General features: G+C 40.5%; 1 protein-coding gene across 15 annotated transcripts in view; it reads left to right on the top strand.

Annotated features, from left to right (window-relative positions):
* The window catches only part of zbtb20 (zinc finger and BTB domain containing 20), a 332916-nt gene that overhangs the window by 110283 nt on the left and 200141 nt on the right, over nucleotides 1-22492 (top strand). Inside the window, exon 2 of one of the 15 annotated variants that reach the window (XM_078559810.1) lies at nucleotides 11985-12066. The exons of the other annotated variants lie outside the window; for them this stretch is intronic. The gene's annotated coding sequence lies outside the window, so the exon portion shown is untranslated. The remainder of the gene's footprint in view (nucleotides 1-11984; nucleotides 12067-22492) is intronic. 15 annotated transcript variants of the gene reach the window in all.

Below are 22492 nucleotides of genomic sequence, written 5' to 3'. Positions count from 1 at the left end.
GGGTGCAGAGGATCCGCAGAGACCCTGTGGACTTTATCCCTAATGCCCATCCTCCAAAGCCTATCTCTGTAGAGAGACTCTATCTGTTTGTCCTTTGTTTGTGCATGTGCTGGGGGAATTCTTTAGGAAGAGATAGATATACTTCCCGATTACAATTGTATGTTAACCAGTACTTGCTACTTGTTAAAAGAAATTTTGTTTTTAAAATAAATTAATCATTGAGTTTTTTGAAAGAAGCCTGGTCAAGAGTCTCTTTTCTTCTGAGTACTAAAGGTATAGGTACACAATTGGCCATTTTGGTGAGAAAACGATCTGTGCTCAACAAAGGACTCAGTTTATCTCCTTACACCCTCACCTCAATGAATTTCAGACTCGGCATGACATTGAGCCCTTCTTCCGTCACCTTCATCTCTATGCTCGCTTCTTAGGGCAGAAGTCCTCCCCGTGCTTCACAGACCCGTTCACACGTATCCAATACTCTCCCTCACCTGGACCCCTCCCTCTGGCCTCTTACCTGCTCTCAATCTTTTCATTGAGAACTATCAGCGTAACATCGGCCATCTTAATTTCTCCGCTCCCCTCACACACTCTAACCTGTCTGCCTCTGAGCTTGTTGCACTCAGTTCTCTGAGGTCTAACCCTGAATTTGTTATCAAACCTGCTGACAAGGACGCTGTTTGTTATCTGACTTACTGACCTCTACCTTGCAGAGGCTGAGTGCCAATTCTCAGACACTTTTTCACACCTCCCCCAGGTCGTGACACTACCACCAAACATCAAGCCATTGTGTCTAGGACCATCACCGACCTCATCTCCTCTGGAGATCTTCCCCCCACGGCTTCCCACCTTATTGTTCCCTAACCCCAAACCCATCGTTTCAGCCAGTTCCTACCCCACTGAACTTATTTCTACATATCTTGACTCTATTTTTTCTTCCCTTGTTCGGTCTCTTCCCGCCTATATCTACGGTTCTTCTGACGCCCTAAGTCATTTCAACAATTTCCACTTTCCTGGACTAAAAGCCTCCTCTTCACGATGGACATTCAATCTCTCTACACCTACATCCCACAGGAGAACAGCCTGTGTGCTTGCGACTTCTTACTTGAATGGAGGTCTGAAAATGCCATCCACCATGTTGGTCCTTGATGGACGTCTGGAAGTTCTCACCAACTGGTCTTAGCTTTGCAGGTCTAAATGCAAACTACAGTAAAGTCCCACCGTTCATGGGGTTATGTCCCCACAAAACCTCGAAAATGGCAAAATCGTGAATAGGGAACGTGCTTTGCCATGGGGCTGAGTTAGATGGGTTCCAGCCATGTGAGGGGAGCATTGGCTTGGGCAGTTACTCTACTCTAAATTCTGGTGCAGTATCTGTATCCAACAGATGGGGGAGCCTCTGAGCAATACATTGGTGAAGATTTCAGAATGAACGCAGCCATTGTTGCAGCGAGATTTGGGCATTTCCGTGTTAATCCCTCCGTTCGGGCTGCACTTCAGTTGCGACCATTCTGGTGTCTGCTCCATTATGGCTGTTGTCTACCTGCGGAAAGAAGAGAGAGGGAGAAGAAACTACGGATGAGCAAACATTGCTCACGTGAGACACGATTCTGTGTACAAAGTGCAAAGTATGGGTAAGTGAAAACGTGAACCAGGTAGTCGCAAACGGCGAGACTTTAGTGTAGTTACACTCAGATGCGGGTTCTCTGGCTACAGGCTGATTGCCACACACAATTTTAGACAAGGTAGAGAGATGGAGCTAATTAGGGTAGCCTTCCTTCCTCAACTTGTTCTCAAACAAGACTGAAAGCAAAACCACCGGTTCAAACTTAAGGTTTGCCTCTGCCATGTCTTTGCCCTTTGGTCTTACAGCTTTTCATTAATTAAACTGTTTTGCAGTTTAAAACAAACAAACAAAACAACTTCTCAAGTACCATACAGGTGATTTCTTGGAAGAGGCATGTTTGCTGTTAGTACCAAGATGAACTTATGACTTTTTAAAAAAAAAATCCCAGGTGAGCATCCACATGTGCAGTTAATGCCAAGTCCTTCCGTTCTGTAAAAGAAAAATTCAGTCTTGAGACCAATATGATTCTAACAAAGAGAAAGTGTTTCTTGTTATGATGTTGGATGAGACGAAGAACAAAATGAAACTAAGGAGCAGTGCTATTAACATCTACTCTGAAGGGATGCTTTGTTTCTTTACTACTGCCACTCACTTTCTCACTTTGCCTTTTGTTCCAATACATCTTCAGCAATTTCCACCCCCCTGCCCAAACCACCATGCCTGACTTTCCCGTTTGATTCACCTGACACCCCCCAACCCCTTTTCAATGACATAAAACCCATAACATTTCTACCTCTCTCCAAAGAGGAATCATGCTGGATTTGAAATGTTAACTGTTTCTCTCTCCACAGATGCTGCTCGACCTGCTGAGTTTATTTCTGTTTCATTTCAAATCTCTAGCATCTGCAGTATTATGCTTTTATTTTGCTATTTGTGGGACCTTGCTGAGTGCAAATTGACTGCAACATCTCTAAGTTCTTGAACCCAAGTTCTTAAACTCTACTCCAGTACAGGGACCCTTGAAAATAGGGCACATATAATTCCAAAGCCTTATTGATTGTCTTTACAAGGTTAAAATTTTATTCTAGATTAATGCCCTTGATATAAATTTCGGCAATCGATAACTTTACATTAGTGCTTTCGGTGAATAATTTTTTTCCATTTGTTAGTCTTTTGTGCTGCATTGTTTCCCAGTTTAGCAATGTATCGATTTTGAAATTCACACCCTTGTTTGCTCCTTCTTCCGTCTAATCTTTTCCATCCTTACAATCCTCCAAGATATGATTACTGCTCAATTCTGACCTCTTGAACATCCGAATTTTTATTTCTCCACCATTGGCAGCCACATCTTCACCTGCCAAGACCCAAAGCTTCAGAATTCACTCACTAAGCCTTTCTGGCTCTCTACTTCACTCTCCTTTAAGGCATGGAACCTCTGACCAAGCTTATGACCATCTGTCATAACATATCCTTTGTTGTATAATCCTCCCATAAAGCACCTCATGATGTTTCAAAATGTTGATGGTGTTATATAAATAAAAGTTGTTGAATTTGGTTTGTGATCAGGGGAGCTGCAGTGTTGAGACGATGTTCATGATGCCAGTAATCCTTATGGTACAGGCCGACTTCAATACAATGCAATTCAATCACAAACAATGCATCATTAGTTTATTAACAATTTATATGTTTCAATTACAATTTCCATAAAGTATAGATAAAAATAGCCAATTGGGGAATCTTTGTATCATAACTCATTTAGTTCAACTTAAGTTAAACAGCAGGAAGCATTGGATAAAATATGATTTGCATAAAATAAATTAGATTTTTAAAATGTTCCTTTGCCTCTGGAAAAACATTGACAATAGACTAATTGTACTAACCGAGTATTTAAAATTGCATCACTTGGGAAACATTGTGATTTGATCAGAAATTCTCTGCAATGGGAATGATTGGAAATTGATATCAAACATTGGTAATGGATTTATCTGCTGTCATGAGCCCTGATCTATTTGACATACTTTAACATCAATTTTTTGTTCTTTCTATACACAATATAAGTACTGACTTGCTAACTTTAGTTTGGACAGGCTGTCTTGTTTCTTTTGCATTATGTAAACAGTAAATTTGCTTCTAAAAATGAATACCATCTATTTGTTTACTCTTAGTCAAGGTTGGTGTGCCACCTCAGTATCTTTAAATCCTCTATTTACTGCCACAACTGATAACTTGGTGAGCATAGAGCATACGAATTAGGAGTAGGCCATTCAGCCCCTGGGGCCTGTTCCACCATTCAGTAATACCACCTGATTGTGGCATCAACTCCACTTTCCTTCCTACCCCCATACACTTTGACTCCCTTGTCAATCAAGAATCTGTCTAACTCAACCTTAAAAATATTCGATGACCCTGCCTCCATCGCTCTCTGGAGAAGAGAGTTCCACAGACTCATGACCTTCTGAGAGCAAAGATTTCTCTCTACCTCTGTCTTAAAAGGAAAACCCCTTATTTTTAAACCATATCCCCTAGTTCTAGTCCCTCCCACAAGGGGGGACATCCTTTCAGCATCCACCCTGTCAAGTCCCCTCAAGATTTTGTATGTTTCAATAAGATCACCTCTCATTCTACTAAACTCTAATGGATACAGGTCCAACCTTTCCTCATAGGATAACCCACTCGTTCTTCTTTGAACTGCTTCTAATGCAATCATGTCCTTTCTTAAACAAGGAGACCAAAACTGTGCACAGTACTCTAGTTGTGGTCTCAACTATGCCCTATACAACTGTAGCAAAACATCCCTACTTTTATATTCCATTCTCCTTGCAATACACAACATTCCATTTGCCTTCCTAATCACTTGCCGTACCCTGCATACTAACTTTGTGATTCATGTACCAGGATTCCCAGACTCCTCTGCACCTCAGAGTTTAGCAATCTCTCCCTGTTTAAATAATATGCTGTTTTTTTTATTCATCCTGCCAAAGTGGACATGTTCACATTTTCTCACATTATACTCCCATCTGCCAAAGTTTTGCCTGCTCACTTAACCTATCCGTATCGCTTTGCTGACTCTTTGTGTCCTCTTCACAACTTATTTTCCTACCTATCTTTGTGTCAAGAGCAAATTTAGCAACCAAACTTTTGATTCCTCATCCAAATCATGAATATAGATTGTAAATAGTTGAGGCCTCAAGACTGATCCCTGTGGCACTCCATTCATTACATCTTGCCAATCTGAAAAATGATCCATTTATGCCTGCTCTCTGTTTCCTGTTAGCTAATAAGTCCTCTTTCCATGCTAATATGTTAACCCTACACCATGAACTCTTTATTTTGTGTAGTAACCTTTTATGTAGCACCTTGTCAGATGCCTTCTGGAAATCTAAGTACACAAGCAGCTGAACTTGTAGATTGTAATCATGCTGGAGTATATTTCTATGGGTGTGGGTAATTTGGTGTCTTGCCTAAGACACTCTTTCTTTATGTGAGCATAAGTGATGAGATGTTTTGTTGGAAAGGAATGGAGGAGGGGAACATTACAGCTAAGTCCATGCCTGTCCTCATCTAACACCTGCAAAATATACCTTGTTTAGTAGAGACCAGAGAATTGGATCTTGGACCTATGTGGCTTAGCAGAACACCACCTGGTGCACTTGCATATTAGGCCAATGGGAGGAGCTGATCCTTTTCTCGGAATTTTGTTTCAGTCTGTATGTGTATTACAACAAAAAGTAATGCTGGGGTAATGTGAGATCAGTATCTTAGCAGTCATAGAAAATGCTGTTTGGAACTTGCTACTTGGCTTTTGTAGAGCTGAAGATTATTGTGGCGGGGGGGGGCGGGGGGAAACAAACCATGCTTTAAGTTTTATGAAGCTTAAAAAGATTGAAATGCAGCTGGTTTACCCTCCCAGCTCTATTTTTGAAAAACATTAATTCAACACTATTTTATATTGATATGGCTTTCTTTAGAATTAGTTATCTCCTGTGAGATTGCACACCAAGTGGCTGAGGTGGTTGCAGGGAGTGGTGGGGTGATTGGGGGAGGTGGGGTGCAACTGGAACCAGGAAACTGAAGGAAAAGGAAATAAGAGAAGTGGAGACAGGAAATTATGGTGGTTGAGGACATGCAGTAATGGAGAATTGTTACAGTATATAAAAAACAGAAGAGAGAGAGACAGATAAAAGGCAAAGCAAAAAAAAAACCCTAGAGTAATTAAAATCTATTTCATAATCCATATAATGAGATTGGGAAAGAGAGACAGGAGGGCGATGGTTGATTGGGCAGACAGGAGAGCGGAAGGGAATGGAATGGAGTGGAGAAAGGACGGAGAAGGTTTGGGTAGCGTTGAGCCTGGAACAATATTCCCCTGCCGCAAAGGGCTATGTTCTGGGTCGGGATCCATTTCCAACTCTGATTGGAAGACTATTCTCTTCTCACTGATGGGGAGGAGTTATTTTGCAGAGAGAAAGGTTGATGTAGGGGGTTGGGGATAGAGGGAGATTGAAGAGGTCGAGTTTTAAGCTCTGCTTGGAGAGGAAGAGGGACACCATGGTAATTATAAGCTTTCTAGTCAGATTGGCATCTTTACTGTTCTAGAGTTAATGTTTCTACAGGGAGCCTTGAGTTTAGTATCACTGTACTGCATGAGGCATATAATGGCCTGAATTTTATGATAAGAGTAATAATGAGGCTATCAAAGCTCATTGTTGTTACGGGGAGAAGCAGTATCTGCATATGTACAGTTAAATGCGGAAATCAGACAATTACTGTCTGGGCTACTCCACTGCTCCAAAATCTATGTTATATCATACCCCACCGTGAGCTTCATGCATTCACACACGAATATGAAGAGTGCAAATTATGGTACTTACCCAATGAATACACACTAAACTCACCAGAAGTAGTTATGGCTTGTCCATTCAAGTGTTAAGAGAATTTTTACCAGCATAGTTACTGCCAACCAACACCTCTGGCACTGAGAACTTTCTTTTAAAAGTGCGGAGTCTCATTCCTTCAGATTGTAATTACTTTTTTTTTACTTTATCTTTTATCTGTCTCCATCTCTTCAATCCTATTTTTTTCCCTCATCTTCACTTTCTATACATGATTTTACATTGAATTAACTATTCTAACTTTTCACTGGTTTAGACTTTGCATGTCTCACTAAGGATTCAGCTTCTAAAAGCGACACTTGATTTTGACTTTGCGTGTGAAACACAATGGGAAATATACCATTTATGACCATTCACAGTTTTCAATTTATAACAATCTCATGATAGCACACCTGAAGATAATGCTGTGTGGATCACAATGGCTTGGAATTTGAGAGGAGATGGGCTGTATTTTCCACATTTCGGGGTTGGGGAAGAGACCAATTTTTGTAAAATTAAGTTCCAATGTGCTGCTCAGTGATTGTTAATGCGGCTGATAATGTTGGTGGAAATACCTATGCCAAATTTCAAGATGTTGTTTAATGGGAGTAGATTTGGAGAAAACGTTTGTGTAAAGTTTCAAAATGTTACTCAACGGAAAGGAGGATTTTGGATTTCATGACAGAGGTAAAATGGGTGCTGAAGAAGATTTCCATGGATCTCTGCAGAATTTTCTCATTGTAAGCAGCAATAAGTTCTGAGAATGATTGGGTTTGCATGATCCATGAGCATTTGACATCACCTAATACGTGCAGGTTGTTCCAAGTGGCCCTCAGACATGATCTGCATGTTTAATTTGTGTAGAGGCCAATTTTTCCTTTAAGTTTCAAGGTTGTTAAATTGTTAAGGTTGACTTTGTTAATGACTCGGGATATTGAGTTGGGGCTGCTTGGGAGGTGAATGTGATTCTCTGTCCTGATTGTGTGCTGTTCCATTTTTCTTCTGGAGCTATGCTTTTGGGTTTATACCTACATCAGAATGTCAAGGTGACACTTAAATGTTAGAGTTCAATTACAATTTGTTGGGTTTTGAACGGAGACTACCACACACAAATTCCAGGAGGGTTTAGTTCACTGTAGTATAATGGCATTGTCATTTAAATGTTGGGCGGAATCCCATTTTTTTCATGATGTCACATAACATTATTTCGAGCGGCAACTACAGGTACAATCCCTTATGTGATCTTTAGCTCAGTCATCTTAATATAAAATAGATCGATATTGATTTTGTTGTGCTGCTCAGGTTTCAATTGATAGGTTATTTGCAGATCTGTGCACATTTATGAATAGAATTTAAATATTTACATTGTAATTGTTTGAATACCAAATTATGGCCACCTTAAATTACATGCACATGATTAAATATTAATGGATCAATCAAATTATAAGCAATGTATGATACTTATTTCCTTGGCAACTCTTGGCATGAATGATTTAGAACTATAGAAAGCACTTCATACAAAGCGGGGGATGGTAGAAATTTGAATGCAAATAGTAGCAATCTGGGGATAAGAACAAAGTATAAATAGTGATAAAGGTAACATAGAGGTTAAAGGAAGTAATAATGAAACATGTTAAAAGTAAAGCAGTCATGATGGAAAAACAATTTTTTTGATCCTTTTTGGGGTACGTGGACGTCACTGGCAAGGCCAGCGCATGTTGTCCATCCCTAATTTCCTTTGAACTGAGTGACTTACAAGGCCATTTCAGAGGGCAGTTAAGAGTCAATCACATTGCTTTGGTCGTGTAGGCCCAGATTAGGTAAGGATGGAAGATTTCTTTCCCTAAAGGGTGTTAATGAACCAAATGGGTTTTTATCACAATCAATGATAGTTTCGTGGTCACCATAGGAGATGAGCCTAGCAGGAAAAACAGTGGAACAGCAATGGCAGGAGTTTCTGGGAGTAATTTGGGAGACACAGCAAAAATTCATCCCTAGGAAGTAGAAGCATACTAAAGGGAGGACGAGGCAACCATGGCTGACAAGGGAAGTGTGGGACAGCATAAAAGCTAAAGAGAAAGCATACAATGCGGCGAAGAGCAGTGGGAAACCAGGAGATTGGGAAGCCTACAAAGACCAACAGAGGACAACTAAAAAAGAAATAAGGAGGGAGAAGATTAAATATGAGGGTAAACTAGCCAGTAATATAAAAGAAGATTGCAAGAGTTTTTTTTAGATATATAAAAGGTAAGAGAGAGGCAAAAGTGGACATTGGGCCGCTGGAAAATGACGCTGGAGAAGTAGTAGTGGGGAACAACGAAATGGCGGAGGTACTGAATAGGTACTTTGCGTCAGTCTTCACAGTGGAAGACACGAGTAACATCCCCAAAGTTCAAGAGACTCGGGGTCTCGGGCAGAGGTGAGTATGGTGGCTATTACCAAGGAGAAGGTGCTAGGAAAACTGAAAGGTCTGAAGGTGGATAAATTACCTGGGCCAGATGGATTACACCCCAGAGTTCTGAAGGAGCTAGCTGAAGAGATAGTGGAGGTGTTAGTGGTGATCTTTCAGGAATCACTGGAGTCAGGGAGGGTCTCAGAGGACTGGAAAATCTCTAATGTAACCCCCCTGTTTAAGAAGGGAGTGAGGAAAAAGACGGGAAATTACAGGCCGACTAGCCTGACCTCGGTCGTTGGTAAGATTTTAGAGTCCATTATTAAGGATGAGATTTCAGAATACTTGGAAGTGCATGATAAAATAGGGCAAAGTCAGCATGATTTCATCAAGGGGAGGTCATGCCTGACAAATCTGTTAGAATTCTTTGAGGCGGTAACGAGTAGGTTAGACAAAGGAGAGCCAATGGATGTTATCTACTTGGACTTCCAGAAGGCCTTTGACAAGGTGCCACACAGGAGGCTGCTCAGTAAGATAAGAGCTCATGGTGTTAGAGGCAAGGTACTAGGATGGATAGAAGATTGGCTGTCTGGCAGGAGGCAGAGATTGGGGGTAAGGGGGTCCTTCTCAGGTTGGCGGCCAGTGACTAGTGGAGTTCCGCAGGGGTCAGTGTTGGGACTACAACTTTTCACTTTATACATTAACGATCTAGATGAAGGAACTGAGGGCATCCTGGCTAAGTTTGCAGATGATACAAAGATAGATGGAGGGACAGGTAGTATTGAGGAGGCTGCAGAAGAATTTAGACAGGTTAGGAGAATGGGCAAAGAAATGGCAGATGGAATATAATGTGGGGAAGTGTGAGGTCATGCACTTTGGTAGGAAGAATAGAGGCATAGACTATTTTCTAAATGGGGAGAGAATTCAGAAATCTGGAGTGCAAAGGGACTTGGAAGTCCTAGTCCAGGATTCTCTTAAGGTTAACTTGCAGGTTGAGTCGGTAGTTAGGAAGGCAAATGCAATGTTGGCATTTATTTCGAGAGGACTAGAATATAAAAGCAGGGATGTGCTGCTGAGGCTTTATAAGGCTCTGGTCAGACCACATTTAGAATATTGTGAGCAATTTTGGGCCCTGTATCTCAGGAAGGATGTGCTGGCCCTGGAGAGGGTCCAGAGGAGGTTCACGAGAATGATCCCAGGAATGAAAGGCTTAACATATGAGGAACGTTTGAGGACTCTGGGTCTATACTCGATGGAGTTTAGAAGGATGAGGGGGGATCTGATTGAAACTTACAGAATATTGAAAGGCCTGGATAGAGTGGACATGGGGAAGATGTTTCCATTAGTAGGAGAGACTAGGATCCGAGGGCACAGCCTCAGAGTAAAGGGAAGACTTTTTAGAACAGAGATGAGGAGAAACATCTTTAGCCAGAGAGTGGTGAATCTATGGAATTCATTGCCACAGAAGGCTGTGGAGGCCAGGTCATTGAGTGTATTTAAGACCGAGATAGATAGGTTCTTGATTGGTAAGGGCATCAAAAGTTACGGGGAGAATGGGGTTGAGAAACTTATCAGCCATGATTGAATGGTGGAGCAGACTCGATGGGCCAAATGGCCTGATTTCTGCTGCTATGTCTTATGGTCTTATTACTGAGACTGGTTTTTGATTCAAGATTTTATTAACTATTAATTATTAAATTTAAATTGCATCAGCCCTCATGAGATTTTAGCCCGTGTACCCAGAGCATTAGCTTGGGCCCCTAGTCCATCAATGTTACCGCTAAGCCACCTCCTCTCCCCCTACCATCTGCTTGTATAGCAATGTACAGAGTATCAGTAACCAAAAGTGTGATGGCTCGAAATGTTTTGAGAAATACACCATCAGGGCATATGGATGGATATTGTTACATGAATACGAGTTTAGTAGCGAATGCATGTTATATAAGAAATAAAACAAACTCGCCTTTGAATGGCCTTCTGCTCCAGTGTAAATGCAAAATGTAGAAGCAAAATTCAGTGCAAAGGATATGATGTAATAGTCATTACTTAGACTTGGTTACAATATGGGCATGACTGAGGACTAAATATTCCAGGCTACAAAATTTTGATGAAGGATTGGGAAAGGATGAGTAGTAGCAATATTGGTATAAGATACATTGTGCACGTCCCTGCTTCTTATACATAATCCTCTAAATTCCTCCATCTCAAGTACCTCTTCAACTCACTTTTACAATTACTTCACTTATATAATTATAAAGTAATTATTCACAATTATTTTATTTCTTCATCTTTCCTCTAGATCATTTGTCAATGATTTTCAATCTATGATCTTTAGTTATAGTTTTTCACCAACTATTCCACCAAAACCTCTCATCATCTTGAAAACTTCTATTAGGCCACCTGTGATCCAAGGAAAATAGTCCTAACTTTTCCACCCTTTCGTCATAACTGAAATCCTTCATCCCTGGTGACATCCTCTACATGTACACTTTTGAATGTTTTTTTCCATCTTTCCTGAAGTGTGGTGTCCAGAATTCTCCACTATGTACAGAGGCCTAACCAATGATTTATAAAATTCTAGCGTGATCTCTTCGCTTTTGTATTCTATTCCTTTATTTATAAACCCAAATAGCCCATGTACTTTTTAACCACATGAAACATTTATAAAAAAAATTGCAAGACTGATGGATCCAAAACAGACTCTTTGGAAACACCACTGCAAACTATTTTCCAGTCTGAAAAACATCTGTCCACCATCTGGCACAGTGCCAACTTTTATCCATACTTGCACTTTCCCCTTAATTCCATGGACTTCTACCTTCTTAATAAGCCTCCTGTGGCATTTTGAATGATTTCCGAAGGTCCATATATACAACATTTACTGTGCTATCTTTATCAACCTTCTTTGTTATCTCATCAAAGAACTCAGTCAAATTATTCAGATGGTCAGAGAAGCATTTAGCAGAAACTACTTAATTATAAAAGCAAAAAACTGCAGATGCTGGAAATCCAAAACAAAAACAAAAATACCTGGAAAAACTCAGCAGGTCTGGCAGTATCTGCAGAGAGGAGCACAGTTAATGTTTCGAGTCCATATGACTCTTCAACAGAACTTATAAACCAGCTTATATTTCACCTCTTTTCTGTTTTTCCTTAGTTCTGTTGAAGAGTCATACGGACTCGAAACGTTAACTGTGCTCCTCGCCGCAGATGCTGCCAGACCTGCTGAGTTTTTCCAGGTATTTTTGTTTTTGTTTTGTATTTAATTATAATGCGAGATCTTTATTTGCACAAGAAATATTTAGAATTAATTTGGGGCATGTTTCTAGAACAATATGTTTCAGAGCACTGGATAATGTCTTACTAGATTTAGCAACATAGAATGAACCAGAATTAGTTAACAATTGGACAGAAAAGGGGATATCAAATTGATACTGTGTTTGAGAAGGGAGAGTCTCATGTGGAGGTTTTAAATTTATGTAAGGTGAACTTTGGAGGGATTTGAATTGAATTGGCTTTTGAACATAGTAAACTAGACTGAACTGTTAAAATGGATAAACCTATAGATAAACAGTGAGAATTATTAAAATAGGTTTTTGGTCCGGTGCACAACCATTACTTATTCCAGAAAGGCAACAGTACCAATTATGCAATTAAGCAACCAGGCTTAACAAATAAGGTAAGAAACAGATCAAGATAAAACAAAAGATGTACACAACTGTAAGGGAAAATTGGAAAGCTAGCAGGCTGGATGGGAGATCTATGAAAAAAAGTAACCAGGTGATGCAATGTTCTGATCACACATCCTCTTTGCCCCAATCTGTCATCTACCATCTCTGTCATATTGCCTATCTCCATCTTGTCTCGGCCCATCTGCTGCTGAAACCCTCAACAATGCTTTAGTTACCTCTATACTCAACCATTCCACTGCTTTCCTGGTTGGCCTCTAAAATTCCGTAAACTTCAGCTTAATTAAACTGCTGCTCACGTCCTAATACGTGCCAAGCCCTGTTCACCTATCACCCCTGTGCTCACTAACTCATATTGGTTCCCAGCCCAGCATGCCTCAGATTTAAAATTATCATCATTGTGTTTAAATCCCTGCATAGCTTCACCTCTTCCCATCTCTGGTCTCTTGTGCAGCTCTGATTTTCTCCGCTGCAATATTGAAGGTGATGTTTTCTGCTGTCTAGGGCCCTGAAATCCCCTCCCTCAACCTTATCACATTAGATTAGATAATTCTGCCTTGGGATCATAAAATTGTAAATGCCACTCCACCACATAAGAAAGAATTGAGGGAGAAACCAGGAAATGTAGATCTGTCAGTTGAACGTCAGAAGGTTGGTAGAGCCTGTCATCAAGAAAAGAGTGACCTAGCACTTGAATAAATATGCACTGGCCAGAGAGAGTCAGCATGGAATTTTGACTGATAGATCATGTCAGACTAATTAAATACAAATAGTAATTTGGTAGTACAGAACTTGAATATTGCTGAAAAAGGAGGTATGTGGCCGAAGCTTTTCGCCTTGCACTCATTAGGATAGTTCATAAAAATACTGACAATAAAGGGAACAACAATTTATACTGCCTGAGGAGAGAGTGCTGATTGGTTGGCAAGTGGACTCTGGTAGAGGCGTTGCCATGGAGAATGCACCAGGGAACAGTTAAGTGCCAAGCTTTTGTTCAAATTCAAACTAGGCAGGTCACCTTGTCTTACTGTTCATCACAAGTGAGAAGGCCACTTGCCAGGCAACAGGCTTAAATAGGAAAGTGATGCAAACCATCAACGTTTTTTTTAGGTAACTCGAAAAATAACCAGAAACTTAACAATCCAACATGTAATACATCTATGTGCATACGCTTGTACAATTAGCAATAGTTGAGGAACCAACCAGGGAACAGACTATTTTAGACCTAGTATTATGCAATGAGAAAGGACTGATTAATAATCCTGTTGTAAAAGAACTATTAGGGAAGACTACCCAAAACATGATAGAATTTTCCATTAAATTTGAAGATGATGTAGTTCAATCTGAAATTAGGGTCTTAAATCTAAACAAAATAAACTGAAGGTATGAAGGGCAAGTTGGCTGTGGTGGATTGGGAAAACACATTCAAAGGTATGATGGGAGAAAGGCAATGGATAATATTTAAAGAAATAATACATAATTTAAAACAAATATACATTCCCTTAAGGCACAAAAACCCAACAGGAAATGAGAGTCAACTGTGGGTAACAAAGGAAGTTAAAGATGGTATTGGACCAAAGAAAGAGGCTTATAAAGTTGCCAAAAAAAGTGCTAAGCCTGAGGATTGGGAACATTTCAAAATTCAGCAAAGGAGAACCAAGAAACTGATAATGTAAAGGAGAATAGAATATGAATGTAAACTAATAATAAACATAAAAATGGACTGTAAAAGCTTCTATAGGTATATAAAAAGTAAAAGATTAAAAAAGACAAATGTGGTTCCATTAGAGGCAGAGACAGGAGAGTTTATAAGGGGGAATAGGGAAATGGCAGAGAAGCTAAATAACTTGTATAACTAAAATTACTTGTGCCTGTCTTCATGGTGGAAGATAGGAAAAAACTTCCCAGAAATAGAGAACCAAGGAACTAGCGGGAATGAGGAACTGAAAGAAATTCATGTTAGTAAAAATGTAGTCTGGAAAAATTACTGGGACTGAAAGTTGATAAATTCATTGTGTCTAATAATCTGCATCCCAGAGTGTTGAAAGAGTTGACTGTGGAGATAGTGGATGCTTCGGTTGTCATCTTCCAAAACTCTATAGTTTCTGGAACAGTGCCTGCAGATTGGAATGTGGCAAATGTACACACACATGCACATGCAAATGTACTCATGCATACCCTCTTTGTCTCCCTCACACACATGCTCGTTCTCTCCCCTCGCGCGCTCGCTCTCTCCCCTCGCGCGCTCGCGCTCTCCCCTCGCGCGCTCTCTCTCCCACAGTCTCCACTCACCCACTCAGACGCTCGTGGGCCCTGTGCCCTGTCCTTCACCCATCTGGCCCTTGAACTTGCGTTTAAAATATTACCTTCCCGTTGTTCGCTGCTCACCCAATCACAGGCTAGTTTCTCTCTGCATTTTCTGTTCATAGACTCACTGTGGTGAATCTTCAGAATTCTCTACCCCGGAGGACTATGGAAGCTCAGTCATTGAGTATGTCCAAGACAGAGATCTATAGATTTCTAGATACTAATGATTTGGGGATAGCGGGGGAAAGTGGCATTGGGGTAAATGATCAGCCGTGCTGTTGAGAGGCGGTGCAGGCTTGAGGGGCTGAATTGCTTACTGCTGCTCCTATGTTCCTAAGCTGCAAATAGACTGGTTGACTGAGCAAATAGCTGGAGTGGGGTGGAACTGCTGGCAAGGGTGTGGAGTTTTTGGACGTTCCAAAAGCAATGAATTTAGCCTTATCAATGTTGTAACTGGTGGAAATTGCAGCTCATCCAAGGCTGAATGTTTGACAAGAAACCTGACAACACAAACAGCGGAGAGGTTAAGAGCATTGGTGGATGGATAGTACTGGGCATTTTCAGCATGCAATTGGCAGTTGACCACGTGCCACCTTCAGGTGATATTGAAGTAAGCTGATGAAGAAAAGGGGGACAAAGATAAACCCTTGGAGGACTCCAGAACAATGATGTTGGGATATGAAGAGAAACCATTGCTGGAGGTGCTTTGGGTACAATTACATGGCGTAGAAACAAGCAAAGTCCCCCCCGAGTGACACTACAGGGATTTGGCAGGCTATAGGGAAAAGGCAGGGGAGTGAGTTGCTCTAGCTGAGACCTGGCACAAACACGACAGGCCGAATAGCCTTCTGTGCTATAACAATTCTATGATTCAGTCTTTACTCTGCCTTTTTCTGCTCCTCCTACATGTGTCTACCTTGTGACTTCAGCAGAGGTAGAAGCAGGCTGCTCGTATCCCTGTTCTGACTACTAAGATGCTGTTGGATGATGTGTGGTTTTAGAGACGATGAGTGCCCTGCTGAAGACTGCTCCACCTGTATCTGTGCAGCGTCAGACCCGTCCATTGGGCGCAAGGTACCATGTGGAGTACTGACTTCGGGTGGGAGGGGGCAAGGGATGAGAAGTGAAAACGCTTTGAGTAGAGACCACTTCCATGTCCTCTTTCACCATCATTCCTCTCATGGATCATCCACGCTTTTTGTTAACAATGAGCTGGAGAAAATTTTGCTGTACATCATTCGGGCACAGGCAAGGTTTTGATCAATCCTATTAAAGACAGCTTTCAGAGTGTGCAAGCCATTGATGAGGGACAGCATGCACTTGTTGGACTGAGACGTTTGATGCTTCATGCAGATGGCCACTCAATCTATGGATGAATACATCATCACAAAGGCCTACATGTCGTGGCATTCATGCTTGAGATGGACGCCTCCGATTTCTCTGTAAGCATGCAGTATGCTGCTGGAAAGCCTGTCATTATCTCTCATGTTTTTTGCTGCTGCTCCAAAATTATTCTTTTTTTTTCCATTTGTTTTTGAGGTGTGAGTGTCACTGGCGAGACCAGCATTTATTACCCAACTTTAATTGCCCTTCATGAGGTGATGGTGAGCCGCCTACAACTGTGGATTGCTAGGGTATTTCAGAGGGCAGTTAAAAGTAAGTCACATTACTGTGGGTCTGGGGTCACATGTAGGCCAGACCAGGTAGGGCGAGCAGATTTCCTCTACTGAAGGACACCAGTGAACCAGATGGGTTTTTATAGCAGTCCGATAGTTACACAATCATTATAAATGTGACTCTCATTTTTTTCCAGATATATTAATTAATTGAATTTAAATTCCTTCAGCTGCCTTGGTGGGATGTGAAGTTGTCTCCAGAACATTCATCTGGCCCTCAGGATTGCTAGTCCAGTAACATTACCTCTATTCTAGCAACCCCTGACGCCCACCATCTGCGCCCAGACAAGTAGGAGGGCTTGGAACATCCTGCACCATCTGAGAACTCTCCAATGCTGTCCCTGTTTCAGCCATTTGCTATTGCTCACTAGTGATGTGTGACATACCATGTGAAAATCCAACTACCTGTTTACTAATCTAACTGAGGTGTGTGTAGCTGAGCTGGTTCATGGTCTACATGAATCCTGTGATGATTCAGCCTCAGAGTGAGTGACCTACTCTGAGGAATACTTGTCCTCTTTCTGCTGGACTCTTTATGAACTTGTGGGAGATTAAAAGACATGAATTTGAAATGTCAAGATTAGAAGGCCCAAAGTGAACATTGTGCACACAATTATTTTCCATTGGCTGATGACATCAAGTCTACATGAGTATATCTGGCATGCCATGTGCTGTGTGAAACTTAATTCTGTCGCCAGCTGGTTGGGAGGCTGTCAGGAAGATATAATTCACATAATGTTATTAGAATTTATTGTAAAATAGAGTAATAGTGAGAAGTGTGTGTGTGACTTAATTGGATTAAAGGTCGCAGGCCTGAATGCTTCGATGTAAACATGGTAAACTTGGGGGAAGTTTAGAATGTAAAGTATAAAGGGATATTTGCATTTTTAAATAAACTAGACTGGATTGTTTTCAAAGGAGGGGTGAAATGTGTCACCTAGCCAGGTGAAGTTTCGGAACAGCGTGTTTATTTTTTCCCAAAGATTACTGGTAAAATTCAGTGCTATGAGAGATTTTTATTATCAGGAAGGTAAAGTCCAAAGACATAGTGAAACAATGGGTATTTGCATTCAAAGGGGAAAATATGTATAAAGGATTGAAAGCTGTGTGTAAGGGAAGGTAGCCTAAGATTCAACAAGTGTGAAATGCCTTCAGCTTGTATGTACCAAACTGCTGCCTTCATGGACTGAAGTTAAGAGAACTCACTTCAAATTCAACTGTTCAGGGTATCGTTTACTTTGCCTGGGTCTTTTAAAAATATGTGTTGCCTTAATGAAAGTATAACTGGGAATCAGATTAAATAGGGGATTTAGAAGTTATCAGAGTAGTAATTTGTGGATGCATGTACGTATTTAAAGTCATTTCTCCTATTAATAAATGTTTAATCTAGTTTTTTTTTAAAACCTCAAGACTTGCTGGTCTTATTACTACTGAATTCAAGGCATGCATCTCGAAATTTATACAAATTGCAAAACAAGTTGTGGCAGTTGTTTCAAGTTTACCTTTGGGATTTGAACAACTCAGCATTTACCATTAGCTGTGCCATAACAGAGGCCCCCAGTGCTTTATTTTAGATGGCTAGGCACTCTGAGAAATGGCGTATCCCCAGTGCATCTTCCTCTGCATCTGTAAATATTGCGGTGTCCAGGGGCCACCTCTGATTCTGTGCCTCTCCCTTGTGCCCTATGATATTTACTCCTGCAAGGAAGGGAAAAAGAGACCTACAAGTGGCAGTAATAGTGTGCTGAATGGATGAATAGACAAACAGTTGTTAAGGGTGACTATGAAAGATGCATGTGACATTATATTAAAATAAGGGTGAATGTCAGTGATGGGTGGACAGATGAGAATGCGAGGAAGTGCATATCCAGAGAGGAATGGGTGTACCTGCAAGGTAAGTTGATGTGAGGAATGATGTGCAGGTGTAGGCTTGCGAAGGCAGAGTGAGGGGATTGGGGTGATATGCACATCAGAATGTATTTGAATGTGCCATTGTACAGATCCTTCCTGCCCTGATTAGTGCATTTAACTGCATCCGACATTGTACCCATGATACATTAAGCATTCTTGCTTCTAACCGCAGCAGTATCCAAACATCGGTTTTCTTTTTTTTGCTCTCTGAGGTTTTTCTTCTACTTGCAGGGGAGAGTATTGCCTTGTGATTCTTCACTCCCTGTAGCAGCAGGTGCAGGGAGACATCTATGAACTGAGACATAGTCTTGCTACATTGGGAATCCATTGGTACAGTTGCTTCCCATTCCCCAACTGCACACTCCTTCAGCTGTCAACTTTACAATTCCTCTTCAAATAGTTAGATTGAAATAGACTCGTGTGGGTTGTCATCTTTCCTTCTAAAGCTAAATGGTTGGGAAATGTGGAAGTCAGATGCGAATCCAGTGGCTGGTTTAAAAAGCCATGAACAAATGCACTGCAGATACTTCTAGGTTCCCAACATGCTATTAGCCTCTCTTGCTCCCGATGACTCAAAACTTTAAAATTCCACCTGTCTCTAACGAAAAGTTCGCATTAAAGATGCTTTATAAATTGTGGTTGCAATGGTGGTTGTTGTTCCCCTTATTTTCATCCTGCATTGGCTAAATAGGCTGATGGCTCCAATCTGCCTTGTAGTCTAAAGAGATAGCTAATGCACAAGGGCAAATGATGAGGCGAGGGGACCTTCCTGACCTGTGGATGAAGGTATTGTCATTTGGTCTGTTGTGAAAAACTATTTTTCACTGTTAAAACAGAAATAGCTTGACAACAGTTTCTCTGCACAAATTGCATCCTTTATTAACTGAAACTTACATAATTTGCTTTCGGCCACATCAGCCTGTATAACGTTGGTAACAATGGATCCTGATTAGATAAATTGCTTACTGGAAAATACAATGTTCACTGTGTCTGCCATCAATTCAGAGTATGGATGTATCGTACCGTTGATCATATTATACAAATAAGCTACAGTTCTGGATTAAATTATAAATAACATGATTTGCAGAAATACATAGGATAAATGACACAGAAACAGGAAATTCAGCCCAACAAGTCCATGCTGGTGTTTATGCTCCGTTCAAGCATCCTCCTATCTTTGCTCACCAAAACCTGGCATTGTAACAATCTATCCCCTTCTCCCTCATATACTTGCCTGGTTTCCCCTTGAATGTATCTATACTATTCGCCTCAACCACTCCCTGTGGCAGCAAGTTCCACATTCTCACTAAGTCTTTGGATGAAGAAGTTTCTTCTGAAGTTCCTATTGAATTTCCTGGTGACTACCTTATACCGATGGCCTCTAGTTATGCTCTTCCACACAAGTGGAAACTTCCTCGCTGTATCAACTCTATCAAAACCTTTCGTAATTTTAAAAACCTCTATTAGGTCACCCTTCAGCAGCCTTTTTTCAAGAGAGAAGAGATCTAACCTGTAAATCCTTTCCTGATATGTATACCCATGAATTTCTGGCATCATCTTTGTTAAATCTTCTCTGCACCCTGTCCACAGTACTTATATGTCCATTATTTAATGTGGCAAGCAGAGCTGCATGCAGTATACTTAACTGTGGTCTAACCACGCTTTGATGCAGGTTTAGTATTATTCCCTACTTTTCAATTTTATCCCTCTAGAAATAGAATCTAGTACTTGGTTTGTTTTTTAATGGCCTTGCTAACCAGTGGCACAAATTTTAGTGATGGATGTATTTGCACTCCAACATCCCTTTGCTCCTCTACCCCACCCAGACTTTCAGCTTCCTAGTAATAAGTGAGCTCCCTATTCTTCCTACCAAGATGTATTCCTCACATTTATGTGTTGAACTTCATTTCTGCAAGTTTATTGATGTCCTCCTATGATATGTTGCAGTACTCCTCAGCATTGACTATTTTCCCAATCTGGTGTCATCCATGAATTTAGAAGTAAAATGAACAACTTATATTTATGTTAGGACTGAGGACAGATCATATACAGCAGTTATACTGCAGATGCTGGGTTAAAAAGTACCAGTTTCTTCTTATGTTCTTGATAAATTGTAGTGTTTGATGATACGTACATATGTGAAGTTCTGTACACAAAGAATGCAAATAAATTGCATAAGCAAGCAGATAAAGAACAGTTACAGTTTTGCAGATGATTGATGTACGTATAAAGAGGATGGGATTCATTGGTTGATATCAGTGATTTCTTTCATCGTTCTGATCTGCTTCAGTTGAAGCCAGTGTGAGAATCAAAAGACTAGGGCTTAGTTGAAGGATGAAAGTGAGGGCATAAGGGAGGTTTTAAATTGGAGTTTACATAGAGACCCTAGTGCAAGACATGCCTGGAGGCTAGAAATCCAAAGTCAGCCTCATGGGTCCCAACAGGAGATATCCCTAGGAATTGTTTGTGGTAGTCAGCTTTGGCAGTTTCTCCAGAGTTGCTCCTCAGGTTGGTTTTTTTTGTGTTCCTGTTCAGGCTAATAATTTTGTGTTCTTGATGTTCCAAAGCATTGTTGCACAACATTATATATCATTACTGTGTGAATTTACAATGTTTATCCAATATTCTTGTTTATCGTTTTAGACAGATATTGGTATGACCAAACTTGCAGCATGCTCAAACAATTTAATCAGATACTCACCTGAGATAGAAGTCACCTCATAGTTGAACCTCAATTCATATGTGCAGTTTAGATTACAAAACAGTAGTTAGACCAATAATATTTTGATAGGATATTATGAATTTCAAAGAAAAAAATAAATTTTAAGAATTTTATGGTGCTGAAAATGCAGCCTCGTTTAAAAAAAAGTTTTTGTTGCCAATGATGAAAAGAGTCATGAGATTATAAATGGAAAAGTTTAAATTGTGTAAAATTATAACTTGAAAATCAACTGATCCTCTTTGAATATTATCATAGAAGTAGATTGGACCTTGAATTAACATCTCATCCAGAGGATTATACTGAATGTTCCGGCTAATTTGTGTGCTTGCCCGGCTGCATAGAAGCAGCCTGGAAGATATTGCACAGAAATTGTTCTGTGTTAAAAGCAATGTGTAAAAAAAATAAAATAAAATATATTAAAGGTACTGTGCATTGAAAAACTAGCCATGCTCAACAAAATAATTTTATTGGGAACATAGACAATGTAGTGTTTTCCCTCCATAAAGAATGTCATCTGAAATTGTCAGATTTGGTAGACATATTTGCCTTGTGTGATAGTAATAATGAATAATTTGATTTTATTAACTGCCACATGGCCCCTGTTTAATAACAGTAAATACAAGTTGGTAAATTGTAATGTGCAGTTAAAAAGCAAGGATTATCTTCAGAAGCATCCTAGAATTGGTCAGTACATTGTTATGATCCCTGTCGAGACCAGTAAATTTAGAAAGATATTTGAAATACCGGTGACTGACTGGAAGGATTGCACAAGATTTCACGTTTTAAGACTTTTACTGTGACGTACTAAAGCAATGTTGACTAAATATTTCAGTAGGCAACTTATACTGTAAACTCCCACTTAACTTTTAAAATGACCAAAACTCCCCCTCCATGGTAATAGTTTACCCTGTCCCTTAAGTGAACACTTCCTTCTCCAGGAACCATTGCAAATCTGTTCTCAGCTGCCAATGGCTTGCTTTATTTTTCCTTTCCCAGCTGGGTACCATCTAATCCCCAAACTGACATTCACGGTGACAGTTACTCTGAAGATTTCCCCCTCTAGCCAAAGCTAGGTGAATCCTCCAGCCTCATTTAAATCCTCACGAACTTCATCTCTTCAATCTGAGCACAAGCTCCCCAAAAAATGGCATCTAGCTGCCTCTTTTTCAATTGCTTGCCCGCCCTCATTCTCTCTCACGCGCGCTCTCGCATGTGTGTGGATGCTCAGACCTGTCTGTGAGGTTCAGGGATATCTTAAGAAATCCCTGTAAGTTGATACTACAGTGGCTTTCTATAGTGTGTTCCCTCTCAAAACCCATCTCCATGGCAACATGTATCACATGGGTCTTATATCCAGGTA

This window comes from Cetorhinus maximus, chromosome 16, assembly GCF_964194155.1.
Source record: "Cetorhinus maximus chromosome 16, sCetMax3.hap1.1, whole genome shotgun sequence".
Classification (NCBI taxonomy): Eukaryota; Metazoa; Chordata; class Chondrichthyes; order Lamniformes; family Cetorhinidae; genus Cetorhinus; species Cetorhinus maximus.
This window is presented reverse-complemented; position numbering and strand designations above follow the sequence as displayed.